This window comes from Bombina bombina, chromosome 4, assembly GCF_027579735.1.
Source record: "Bombina bombina isolate aBomBom1 chromosome 4, aBomBom1.pri, whole genome shotgun sequence".
NCBI lineage: Eukaryota > Metazoa > Chordata > Amphibia > Anura > Bombinatoridae > Bombina > Bombina bombina.
Window position 1 is genome coordinate 606770004 of NC_069502.1, and position 14640 is coordinate 606784643.

Consider the following 14640-nt stretch of genomic DNA (forward strand, 5'->3'; position numbering starts at 1 on the left):
TAAGCAGGTTCATCAGTGGGGGGAGAGAGTCTATAGGTTCAGTGAGGAAAATCGTAAGGTCATCTGCAAATTACGCCAGTTTCTGGAGAGTATAATGCATCTGTAGACCTTGAACCTCTGTCGACTCCCTAATGGCTATCGCCAAGGGCTCAATTGCTAGGACAAATAAAAGTGGGGAAAGGGGGCAGCCTTGCCTAGTTCCATTCCTGATTACTATTTTGGGCGAACAGAACCCCAAACTCCTCACTACCACTGTGGGGGCTGAGTATAATGCTTTAACAGCTGTGATAAAGGAATCTGGTATACCAAATGCTGAAAGAGACCGGAACAGGTAGACTCATCTCACCCTGTCGAATGCCTTCTCGGCATCAAGTGACAGGGTGAGCACAGGGAGTCCCATGTCCACGGCCTCAGAGAATATGTTTAGAAGATGCCGGGTGTTATCAGATCCCTGCCTGTCCAGGACAAAACCCACCTGATCTAAATGTATGAGTGCCTGTAAATGTTTTCCCAATCTATTCGCTAATACTTTGGCATATATCTTGGCATCTACATTGATGAGCGAAATGGGCCTGTAGCTGGAACAGAGTAATGGATCTTTGCCATCTTTGTGGATTGTGGTGATGTTTGCCTCAAGGAACTCTGTCAGGAAACTACCTTTGTATAATTTCCCAGAAGGGGATATAAAAAGGCGCGCTGTTAGAGAAAAAATATATGCAATTTGTAATAAAATGTCTCTAAATGAGATTGTGAGACGGATCTACCGTACTAGGCTTTTTATGCTATAGCCGTAACAGTCAATGTCCGTAGAGGATGGTCTTCACTGGTGATCTTTGAAGATGTAAGGCAGCTCCTCTTGATCCCAGAGAGTGGGGAAAAAACTGTTAGAAGACAAAGATGGAGAGAGGGCGCCAAATAGCGTGATAACGTTTCATCAATGAGATTAGATGTTGAAATGTAATGTGCTTACCAAATACTGTGGCACTGAACTGTGACCAGTGCAAATTCGCTTGCTAGCACTTAGACAGTGGCTAGTACACTGCAGGTGGAACACCTCCTTGGAATTTCCTTTTGGTTGTGGCTCAGTGAGCACCTCCTGTTGCGGCCGTGTTACTCTTTGTTAAAAAGAAGCCGGTCAGCTTTCTATAGTGCTTAAAAATATTGGAATAAAATGGAGTGAACAACTTCTCATTAAAAAATTAATAGCTTTATTTTATGACGCGTTTCTCAACCCAAAGTGGGTCGTTTAATCAGATAAAAAGCAGATTTTTAAAGCGCATTTTTTATCTGATTAAACGACCCGCTTTGGGTTGAGAAACGCGTCATAAAATAAAGCTGTTCATTTTTTTAATGAGAAGTTGTTCACTCGATTTTATTCCAATATTTTTAAGCACTATAGAAAGCTGACCGGCTTCTTTTTAACAAAGAGTAACACGGCCGCAACAGGAGGTGCTCACTGAGCCACAACCGAAAGGAGATTCCAAGGAGGTGTTCCACCTGCAGTGTACTAGCCACTGTCTAAGTGCTAGCAAGCGAATTTGCACTGGTCACAGTTCAGTGCCACAGTATTTGGTAAACACATTACCTTTCAACATCTAATCTCATTGATGAAACGTTATCATGCTATTTGGCGCCCTCTCTCCATCTTTGTCAGGAAACTACCTTTTTCTGCTGCGTCTCTGAACAGCCGGAGTAGGATGGGAGCTATAATCGGGCTAAGAGCCCGATAGAATGTCATCGTAAACCCATCTGGTCCTGGGGCTCTGTGGGGTGTAAGGTCATCTATGGCTACTTTAATCTCTGCCAATGTAAGTTGTTGCTCTAGTTCTCTCCTAGACTCCTCAGGTATGGTGGGTATAGTGAGTCTCTCTAGAAATCTATTGATGTCACTATGACTAGCTTTATCAGTCGCTTCTGTGGCCTCAATATTGTATAAAGAGGAGTAATAGGTTGCTATTTCCTTGGTTGAATGTACCACTCCGTTATGTGTCGTAATTTGGGGTATCCTTTTCTGTTGTGTGCATTTACGGAGTTTGCTAGCTAGGAGCTTATCTGCCCTGTTTCCTTTGTAGTAATATATTTGCTTGAGTTTGTGTAAGTTTTCTTGGACTATCTGTAAATCTCTTTTGGAGATTTCCTCCCTAATGAGTCCTCTAGTGAGCTATCTGGGGATTGGGATTTGTTTTGTTAGATTGTTCAAGAGTGTGGAGGTCTCCGTATAGTTTTGCCAGAGATAGATGACCCTTTCCACAAAGTTGTGCTGTTTTCTTAATAAAGTGCCCGCGCAGGTATGCTTTAAGAGCCGCCCATATCATATCTATACTGGTGGTACCTGTGTCATTATGTGTCAAGAATTCTCTCACAGTCTCTGTTAATTCAGGGAGTTCTATGTCTGAAAGCCATTGTTCTGGGAGTCTCCATGGTGGTCTACCAGTCAGGGATTGTAATTTGGTGAAGTCTAGGCAGACCATGTCATGATCAGACCACATACATGGTCTGATACTTGGGTTAACGAACTGGCAAATGGACCAGGAATCGCAAAATAGATAATCAATTCTAGAATATGAGTTGTGTGCCTTGGAATAATGTGTGAAGTCTTTTTCTAGGGGTGCCAGGCATCTCCATGCGTCATACAAGTCATGTTGGTATATGAGTTTGCGAAAGGCATTGGAAGTGGAAGAGATATTTCTAGCTGAATGTGTCGTGAGAGTGGATTGTTTATCTTTGGAGGGGTCCCAAACCATATTGAAGTCTCCCCCGATTATTAGGCATCCTCTCTTAACCTGATCAATACGAGATAAGAGTTTGCATAGGAAGGGTATTTGCTTAGTATTAGGCAATAAACTAACACTAAAGTGAATAGAGTCTCATTGAGTGAGCAAATAAGTATTAGGGATCTGCCCTCACTATCTCTTTCTACATATTCCAATTTAAAAGATAGATCTTTACTGATTAAGATAGCAACACCCTTTGTCTTCCCTTCAGTGTTGGAGGCAACCTCACATATCGGGTAATGCTGGGAGATCCCGGAAGTTCGGGGCTCCCCCATCCAGTGAGTTTCCTGTAAAAACAGGATATGTATCTTATGTGTCAGTAGATAGCGCTGTAAGAGTTTCCTTTTCGTAGGGGAATCCCTCACTGTCTTCTATCATGATCATAAGCTAGCTTTAAAACTATTTTTAATCAGGGCTGTACTAAAGGGTGCAACATTTTTCCTTTTGGTTGCCATTTCCATTGAGTAATCTTGAAAGATATATATCTGATTCGCACCTATCATAAAAGGGTTACACTTCCTGTATGCCCGCATTATATAATTTTTTTCCTGAAAACTCAAATATTTTACCATAATCATTCTAGGCTTAATATTCCCATCTGGGTGTCTCTTGCTAACACCGTTCTTCTGTGTGTTCTTTCTACTTGCAGCTTTCCGCACTGAACTTGTATTCCTAGTAAGTGTGGTAGTGTAGTTGCAGCAAATGTCATTAAATCTTTGTAATCAGTAGATTCTGGTAAGCCTTCTATGCGGATATTATTGCGTCGCGATCTGTCTTCTAGGTCTGTTATTTTTGCCTGCAATGCTGTTATCATATCTAGAGATTTTTTATTAATTGTTTCTTGCGCATTGCATGTGTCCTCCAGGTCAGAGACCCTGGTCTCCACTTCAGTTATGCGTTTAGAGAATTGTCTAACCTCTATTGTCAAACCGGCTAATTCTTTCCTGATTGAATCAAATTGTGGCATGATCATTTCTGCCAGCTGGTTAAACATTACTTGTGTATCTGGTAACATGCTACACTTTGCCAAGTCTTTGGGGGAGGCCTCCTTGGCCAATTTAGTCTTTTTATCCTTTTTAAGGGCATAGCGGGTGATCTTGTCTTACTATTTGTCATATATTTTTCCATTACCTATCCTAGTGTGAAATAATGATACAACATGCAGTGCACAACGTGCATTTGTTTTTTCCTTCCTCCTTATCTCTTTTGCTCTTTGTCTCCCCCCCCCCCTTTTTTTTTAAATTTAAACTAATTTGTTTTTTGTGATATATAAAAAAATGGGATATAAAATACTTATCTAGTCTATAGAATCCCCCGTATGAGGGAATACCAGTGCTATCAAGTGCTCTTTGTAAGTGCTAAAATGTGTACCTTAATTGGCTAATTATCCAACAAATCAACCAGTGTTACAACAAATTAAATTTTAAACTACTGACAAGATCTTCTTATACCAAAAGTTTACAGCTTGGTTTTATCTTCTGCCCTTCTTGGGTCCTTTCACACCCTTATGGGGTCTATTCCTCCCCTTGCTGGACGCTTTATACAATTTATAACTTTTTGCACCCTTAAATATATAACAAAGCGTACCTACTATGCTTGAATTACTTATACTATGGCACTACAATCCATTAGATAACTTATAAAAATAACTTGTCCCTTTACCCCATAGTTATTTTCACCTTCAAACAGTTACTAGATGCAACTTGTATATTGACTTGGAACAATTTAACCTTATACAGACTTTTAACACCATGCCATAAGCAGTTGATTTTACAGCAGCCTACCTAGCCTGATATTCTTATTTAAACACAACCAGGCTTGAAAGTGATGCAGCATAACTGTAAAAAGCTGAGAAATATCACCTGAGCATCTCTATGTAAAAAAGGAAGATATTGTACCTCAAACTTTCTGCAGCTCACCAGAGTTAGTGCTGTTGTGTAAACAGTTATACTTCAGCTGCTGTCCAGCTGCAGGTAAAGAAAAAACAATAGCCAATCAGCATTAGCAGTGCTGGGGTAATGCTTTCCCCTTTCTGAATATATATATATCAAAATAACAAGAGTATTGCATTAAGCAATGATACTTTTTTTATTGGACTAACTATACATTTATAAGTTGACAAGCTTTCGGAAGAGTTCCTTCCTTTATCAAGTCTAAAGCAATACTGACCAATTCAATGGAATTTACAGATTACGTATATCTTAAAACACAGAATAGCTAAGAAGACAGAAAGTGCAGGGAGATGAGGAGGTGTCGTAAAAATCATGAGGGGGGCTTAGGTAACAGGCAGACAGTGTCCAGGAGAACAGACAGGGAAAATATATAGCTTTACATAGAGCATATACTGACATAAAGTTATATATCAACATTGAATCAATATCTATGAAGATGTGAAATTGTATATACAGGGGGAATATAAAAGTTAAAAAAAGACAAAAAAGTGTGGACCTAGGCTTACCTGTGTACCTATGTATAAAGAATGTGGAATATACAATGTAATTGACTAAATGAAAGTACATTATAAAAATTTTGATAATGTGTTAAGAATCCAGAGTCCACATTTAGTCCAGAATTAAACAGGTTGAAGTGCATTATCATTTTCATTTCAAAGGTTTTTCTTTCCATGGTGTTTTTGAAGTTGCCTCTGAGAATTTTGATTTTGAGGTTTTGGATGGAGTGGTCAGGTTGGGTGAAATGGTGACCAACAGGGGTGCAGTATTTTGTTTCACAGTGGTTTTCGATTAATCCGAAGGTGCAGTTTTAGGCTTGTTTCTCCAATATAGCATCCCATTTCACATGCAGTGCAGTGTATCATGTATACCACATTTGCAGATATACATGAATATGCCCCTTTAATAATGTTATAAGATTTATTATTGTGATAGGCGGTTGTCTGTATGCCAGGATTGGGGGTTTTGGAAAGATTTTTTTGAGTGTGGGATCCTCTAAGAGTAGTCTCTTAAACTTATACTCAAGTGTAAAGAGTGTAAACTTACACTCAAAAAAATCTTTCCAAAACCCCCAATCCCGGCATACAGACAACCACCTAACCTAAAGCAGAAACTGGTACATAGGAAGCTACCCCTTGAGAAAAAGAACACTCAGAATGGAACCAAGTGCTGCTATAAAGCTCTCTGCAAAGAGCAACAAGTGATCCATAAATGATATCCCAAGATCCAAATAACTCTAAACAGAGAGAGGTACACAGCCTCTACGTTTCAAAGGGTACTATTGCATAAAAATTCCTTCTTCCTCAGAGGTATAATCACAGCGATATTTGATAGCCTTTAAATACAGCTGGAGGCACTGATACTGGTCTAGTTGTGGGCGTGGTTCCAAAGTTTCCGGAAATGTGACGCGGATTACGTAGCCGGCATAGGCGACGTATTGGGTAACCCGTTGCCATGGACGCCAAGGGACGTGCTATGAAACCTGTTGTCATAGACGCCGGTATCAGTCCGTTAATTACACGCTTGCCACTAATACCGCTTAACACTGACGGAACATAGGTAACCAAATCTATTGCGCTAAAGGCTTAATCCCTCAACACCTAAAAGTCTAAAAAACATATTAAAAAATAATAAAAACATATATATTTAAAAAAGGAGACACATATGTTATTCATATAAAAACCTATGGGATTATATATATATGTATATATATATATATATATATATATATATATATATATATAGCGGTCAAGATCTCCTCATATCAACTTTATTATAGAAAGGGGAATTTTTAAAAGCATAGAACACATTCTATTATTAAGCTTGCCATATTATCTCCAACTATCCAAAATAGAAGGGAAAAGGGGAAAAAAGGAAGTTATTCATATAAAATGTTATTGAATGATATTCACCATATCTATACTTCCCAAATGAAATAGAGGAAAAGGTATACACATATACTGATTATCTAAAAGCCCTAGTCTATATGTGATCTAATACAAAAAGGCTACAATATCAATGTCTTTATTCAAATCAAGTGGTATTCTGCTGAAAGCATTTATCCAATAAGTTTCCCTTTGTCTGAGCAGGATTTCTCTATTGCCCCCTCTTTTTCCCATATGTACATGCTCTAACATAGTACCTCTTAGGCAACTTGGGTCCTGATTGTGAACCAATTTGTAATGGTCAGACAAATTATGTGACTTAAAGGGACAGTCAACTCCAGAATTGTTGTTGTTTAAAAAGATAGATAATCCCTTTATTACCCATTCCCCAGTTTTGCAAAACCAACACTGTTATATTAATACACTTTTTACTTCTGTGACTAACTTGTATCTAAGCATCTTCTGACCGCCCCATATCACATGACTTTTAGTCATTATCTATTGACTTGCATTTTAGCCAATTAGTGCAGTGTCTGCCATTAGCGTGATCACAATGCTATCTATATGGCCTACATGAGCTTGCTCTCCCCTGCTGTGAAAAGTAACTAAAATAGAGGCGGCCTTCAAGGGCTTAGAAATTATTATATGTGCCTCCCTAGGTTTTCTTTCAACTAGAATACCAAGAGAACAAAGCAAAATTGTTGATAAAAGTAAATTGGAAAGTTTTTTAAAATTACATGCCCTATTTGAAAAATGAAAGTTTTTTTTGGACTTCATTTTTTCTCATTTGTGGTGGAACAGACTAGCTTAGCGTGGTTTGCTCCCATTATACATATGCTCACAAGAGATACAGTTGAGTCTATTACATTTATAGAAGCCTGCAGTCCCCCTGGCTAGCCAAGTTTTATTTGTACTTGGTTCTTTCAGTTGGCTCGGGGCTATTATAGTTTTCAGGTTTTTATTTTTCCTAAATATACAGTTGGGTTTTATTCCTATCTTTTCACGTAGGAGATCATCCTTTTTCAGTGTTTTGAAAGGATCTATTTGACTCCCTCAGACCCTCACTATATGTAGAAATAAAACTAGTGTTGGTCTTCCTGGCTGGGTTTCCTAAAGCATTTTCTTTCGCCTTTCCTACCTCTGTTTTATCCTCATTTATATCTTTGTTTTTAATTTTCTCATGTGCTGATTCCACCCAAATATTTTTGTATCCTTTCTCCAAAAACGTTCTTTTAAGGACATTAGATTCTTTTTCAAAATCATTTGGACGTGTACAATTTATTTTTATTCTTTTAAATTAGCCAGAGGATATATTTTTAATCCAAGTGGGGTAATGTCCACTGGAAGCATGGATGTACCCATTGCTATCCGTTTCTTTTGTAAATTATCTGGTTTTTATTTCCCCTTTTTCATGAAGCAGGACTAAGTCTAGAAATTCTATTTTAGATTTACTATATTTTTCATTCTGCTTGTCTTGTATAATGTTTTAAAAAACAGCTATCAGTGTATACCAGCAATTCTGCATACAAAATAAGATGTTTTAAAAAGCAGCTATCAGTGTATACCATCAATTAAAAATATTTTATTGAAAAGGTTCTGCATATAAAATAAACTGTTTTAAAAAGCAGCTATCATTTAAATTTTTGAAGTTCAAGGACATACCCTTTAAAAGCCACTTATATCCATTTGTGTGGCTAAATATAAATGAGCTACTACACTGATCAAACAATGACTCTGTAGAATTATATAGTCTGTACTATACAGAACTGGAAAAAAGCACAATTGGTTAGATTTCAGGGAATGAGACAAAAATAGTTTTATAAAATAATTGTATAAAATAGTAAAAATGTACATTTTACATTTAAAGTAGACATAAAAAAAAGTGTTTTATGTCTCTTTAAAGATATGTTTTAACTAAATGTTTCTAATGTAAAGTACTGTGTATATCTCAGCGTTCTTATTAATTAATCGTTCAGGAATACCATATCACAGACAACACTTCCCCCTAGTGGACAGTCCCATACTTGCAGACATTATATTGTAATGTGCTACTCATTTACTTAGCTTACCAGATTTTTTTCCTTTTATATAGTAACTTTCCAAAGGAAGTTTAAATAAACACAGCAAGATAGGAAATACACAAAGGGCAAGCGTACTAATTAAAAGGCTGTGTATTATGGTATTATCTAAATTATAAGGACTTATTTGTCAAATTATTATTACAAAAATGAAAGAATGTACCACTCTGGATTAATAACAAAGCAGCCTGGTTTCTTCTTGTGAAAGTGCAACACACTAACATCTGTGCAAATCCAGATCTTAGTATGTTGAGCTTTCACAAGAAGAAATTTGTCTCTGAAAATAACCGAATTCCACTGACGGTGGCCATAGTAGTCATTTGTTTCCTAACGAAACCCCCAAATGCCACATTTCAGCTGGTTTGTATGCCTAAAAATGGCGCAGAATGGCTTGCTGAAAAACTACTTTTCTAATGTATAATTTGCAGAAAATTTAATTCAGATTTTCTCTTTAAAAGAGTTATTATATTCTCAGATTTCCAAAATCTGACACAATCTATAAAGAAGTTAGGAACGGTAACAAATAGAATTGAAGCTTGCCAAAAAAAAGGTGTAAAAATGCAAATAAATTATAATATATCCAAATATTCACCTATAATTGAAAATCCAGAGTTTATAGAGGGGTTATACGCCTCAGGAAACAGCTAGCTAGCTGAGAAACTGTTTAAGGTTAGTTTATTAATACCTCATCTTTTATTATTTTTTAACTTTTTAACATTTTAAGAACCAAATTGTATTGTGTACAATTAATCCCCTCCAAATTGTATTGTGTATAATTACTCTTAGAGTGGTTTGCGCTCTGTTCTCTTTGTGTTTTTGCATTAAACTATTGTTTTTACCCCTAAACCGACACCCCCCACATTGCAAACTAACCCACTACAATGTTAACCCCCCAAACGACACAACCCCCACTGCAAACTAACCCACTACACTATTAACCCCTAAACCGACACAACCCCAACCGCAAGATAACCCACTACACTATTAACCCCTAAACCAACACAACCCCAACCGCAAGATAACCCACTACACTATTAACCCCTAAACTGCTACAATCCCCACATCACAAACTAACCCATTACACTATTAACCCCTAAACCGCCACAACGCCCACTGCAAAATAACCCACTACACTATTAACCCCTAAATCGCCACAACCCCCACCGCAAAGTAACCCGCTACACTATTAACCACTACACAGCCACAATCCCCACCACAAAGTAACAGTAACAACTAAATCAACTAACCCCCTAACCTAACACCCCTTAAGTTACCACAAAAATAACCTAACCTTAACTTAAAAAAACCCCCATAATTTATGCTTACCTGATAAATTTATTTCTCTTGTAGTGTATTCAGTCCACGGGTCATCCATTACTTATGGGATATATTCCCTTCCAAACAGGAAGTTGCAAGAGGATCACCCAAGCAGAGCTGCTATATAGCTCCTCCCCTCACATGTCATATCCAGTCATTCGACCGAAACAAGACAAGAAAGGAGAAACCATAGGGTGCAGTGGTGACTGGAGTTTTAATTAAAATTTAGATCTGCCTCAAAAGAAGACAGGGCGGGCTGTGGACTGAATACACTACAAGAGAAATAAATTTATCAGGTAAGCATAAATTATGTTTTCTCTTGTTAAGTGTATTCAGTCCACGGGTCATCCATTACTTATGGGATACCAATACCAAAGCTAAAGTACACGGATGATGGGAGGGACAAGGCAGGAATTTAAACGGAAGGAACCACTGCCTGTAGAACCTTTCTCCCAAAAACAGCCTCCGAAGAAGCAAAAGTGTCAAATTTGTAAAATTTTGAAAAGGTATGAAGCAAAGACCAAGTCGCAGCCTTGCAAATCTGTTCAACAGAGGCCTCATTCTTAAAGGCCCAGGTGGAAGCCACAGCTCTAGTGGAATGAGCTGTAATTCTTTCAGGGGGCTGCTGTCCAGCAGTCTCATAGGCTAAACGTATTATGCTACGAAGCCAAAAAGAGAGAGAGGTAGCCGAAGCTTTTTGACCTCTCCTCTGACCAGAATAAACGACAAACAGGGAAGACGTTTGACGAAAATCTTTAGTTGCCTGTAAATAGAACTTCAGGGCACGGACTACGTCCAGATTATGCAAAAGTCGTTCCTTCTTTGAAGAAGGGTTAGGACATAATGATGGAACAACAATCTCTTGATTGATATTCTTGTTAGAAACTACCTTAGGTAAGAACCCAGGTTTAGTACGCAGAACTACCTTGTCTGAATGAAAAATCAGATCACAATGCAAAGCAGATAACTCAGAGACTCTTCGAGCCGAGGAAATAGCCATTAAAAACAGAATTTTCCAAGATAACAGCTTGATATCAATGGAATGAAGGGGTTCAAATGGAACACCTTGAAGAACGTTAAGAACTAAGTTTAAGCTCCACGGCGGAGCAACAGTCTTAAACACAGGCTTAATCCTAGCCAAAGCCTGACAAAAAGCCTGAACGTCTGGAACTTCTGCCAGACGTTTGTGTAAAAGAATCGACAGAGCAGAAATCTGTCCCTTTAACGAACTAGCAGATAAGCCCTTTTCTAAACCCTCTTGTAGAAAAGACAATATCCTAGGAATCCTAACTTTACTCCATGAGTAACTCTTGGATTCGCACCAATATAAATATTTACGCCCTATCTTATGGTAAATCTTTCTGGTAACAGGTTTCCGAGCCTGTATTAAGGTATCAATAACCGACTCAAAGAAGCCACGCTTTGATAGGATCAAGCGTTCAATCTCCATGCAGTCAGCCTCAGAGAAATTAGATTTGGATGGTTGAAAGGACCCTGAATTAGAAGGTCCTGCCTCAGAGGCAGAGACCATGGTGGACAGGACGACATGTCCACTAGGTCTGCATACCAGGTCCTGCGTGGCCACGCAGGCGCTATCAGAATCACTGATGCTCTCTCCTGTTTGATCTTGGCAATCAGTCGAGGTAGTAGCGGAAATGGTGGAAACACATAAGCCATGTTGAAAACCCAAGGGGCTGCTAGAGCATATATCAGCACCGCTCCCGGGTCCCTGGACCTGGATCCGTAACAAGGAAGCTTGGCGTTCTGGCAAGACGCCATGAGATCCAGTTCTGGTTTGCCCCAACGATGAATCAGTTGAGCAAAGACCTCCGGATGAAGTTCCCACTCCCCCGGATGAAATGTCTGGCGACTTAGAAAATCCGCCTCCCAGTTCTCCACGCCTGGGATTTAAATCGCTGACAGGTGGCAAGAGTGAGACTCTGCCCAGCGAATTATCTTGGAGACTTCTAACATCGCTAGGGAACTCCTGGTTCCCCCTTGATGGTTGATGTAAGCCACAGTCGTGATATTGTCCGACTGAAACCTGATGAACCTCAGTGTTGCTAACTGAGGCCAAGCTAGAAGAGCATTGAATATTGCTCTTAACTCCAGAATATTTATTGGGAGGAGTTTCTCCTCCTGAGTCCACAATCCCTGAGCCTTCAGGGAGTTCCAGACTGCGCCCCAACCTAGAAGGCTGGCATCTGTTGTTACAATCGTCCAATCTGGCCTGCGAAAGGTCATCCCTTTGGACAAATGGACCCGAGAAAGCCACCAGATGAGAGAATCTCTGGTCTCTTGATCCAGATTTAGTAGAGGGGACAAATCTGAGTAATCCCCATTCCACTGACTTAGCATGCATAATTGCAGCGGTCTGAGATGTAGGCGCGCAAATGGAACTATGTCCATTGCCGCTACCATTATGCCGATTACTTCCATGCACTGAGCTACTGACGGGTGTGGAATGGAATGAAGGACACGGCAAGCATTTAGCAGTTTTGATAACCTGGACTCCGTCAGGTAAATTTTCATCTCTATAGAATCTATAAGAGTCCCTAGGAAGGGAATCCTTGTGAGTGGTAATAGAGAACTCTTTTCCACGTTCACCTTCCACCCATGCGACCTCAGAAATGCCAGAACTATCTCTGTATGAGACTTGGCAATTTGAAAACTTGACGCTTGTATCAGAATGTCGTCTAGGTACGGAGCCACCGCTATGCCTCGCGGTCTTAGCACCGCCAGAAGTGAGTCCAGAACCTTTGTAAAGATTCTCGGGGCCATAGCTAACCCGAAGGGAAGAGCTACAAACTGGTAATGCCTGTCTAGAAAGGCAAATCTTAGGTACCGATAATGATCTTTGTGAATTGGTATGTGAAGGTAAGCATCCTTTAAGTCCACTGTGGTCATATATTGACCCTCTTGGATCATGGGTAGGATGGTTCGAATAGTTTCCATTTTGAATGATGGAACTCTTAGGAATTTGTTTAAGATTTTTAGGTCCAAGATTGGTCTGAAGGTTCCCTCTTTCTTGGGAACCACAAACAGATTTGAGTAAAATCCTTGCCCTTGTTCCGTCCGCGGAACTGGGTGGATCACCCCCATTACTAGGAGGTCTTGTACACAGTGAAGAAAAGCCTCTTTCTTTATTTGGTTTGCTGATAACCTTGAAAGATGAAATCTCCCTTGTGGAGGAGAAGCTTTGAAGTCCAGAAGGTATCCCTGAGATATAATCTCCAACGCCCAGGGATCCTGGACATCTCTTGCCCAAGCCTGGGCGAAGAGAGAAAGTCTGCCCCCCACTAGATCCGTTTCCGGATAGGGGGCCCTCTCTTCATGCTGTCTTAGGGGCAGTAGTAGGCTTTCTGGCCTGCTTGCCCTTGTTACAGGACTGGTTAGTTTTCCAGCCCTGTTTGTAACAAGCAACAGTTCCTTCCTGTTTTGGGGCGGAGGAAGTTGATGCTGCTCCTGCCTTGAAGTTTCGAAAGGCACGAAAATTAGACTGTTTGGCCTTTGATTTGGCCCTGTCCTGAGGAAGAGTATGACCCTTACCTCCAGTAATGTCAGCAATAATTTCTTTCAATCCGGGCCCAAATAAGGTCTGCCCTTTGAAAGGAATATTAAGCAATTTGGATTTAGAAGTCACGTCAGCTGACCAAGATTTAAGCCATAGCGCTCTGCGCGCCTGGATGGCGAATCCGGAGTTCTTAGCCGTTAGCTTGGTTAAATGTACAACGGCATCAGAAACAAATGCGTTAGCTAGCTTAAGTGCTTTAAGCTTGTCCATAATCTCATCCAATGGAGCTGTGCGAATGGCCTCTTCCAGAGACTCAAACCAGAATGCCGCAGCAGCAGTGACAGGCGCAATGCATGCAAGGGGCTGTAAGATAAAACCTTGTTGAACAAACATTTTCTTAAGGTAACCTTCTAATTTTTTATCCATTGGATCCGAAAAAGCACAACTATCCTCCACCGGGATAGTGGTACGCTTAGCTAAAGTAGAAACTGCTCCCTCCACCTTAGGGACTGTCTGCCATAAGTCTCGTGTGGTGGCGTCTATTGGAAACATTTTCCTAAATATAGGAGGAGGGGAAAAGGGCACACCGGGTCTATCCCACTCCTTGCTAATAATCTCTGTAAGCCTTTTAGGTATAGGAAAAACGTCAGTACACACCGGCACTGCATAGTATCTATCCAGCCTACATAATTTCTCTGGAATTGCAACTGTATTACAGTCATTCAGAGCCGCTAAAACCTCCCCTAGCAATACACAGAGGTTCTCAAGCTTAAATGTAAAATTAGAGATCTCTGAATCCGGTCTCCCTGGATCAGATCCGTCACCCACAGAATGAAGCTCTCCGTCCTCATGTTCTGCAAATTGTGACGCAGTATCGGACATGGCTCACACATCATCAGCGCGCTCTGTCCTTATCCCAGAGCTATCGCGCTTGCCTCTTAATTCTGGCAGTTTAGATAATACTTCTGTCATAACATTAGCCATGTCTTGTAAAGTGATTTGTATGGGCCTCTCTGATGTATTTGGCGCCACAATATCACGCGCCTCCTGGGCTGGAGGCGAAGGTACTGACACGTGAGGGGAGTTAGTCGGCATAACTTCCCCCTCGTTGTCTGGGGATAA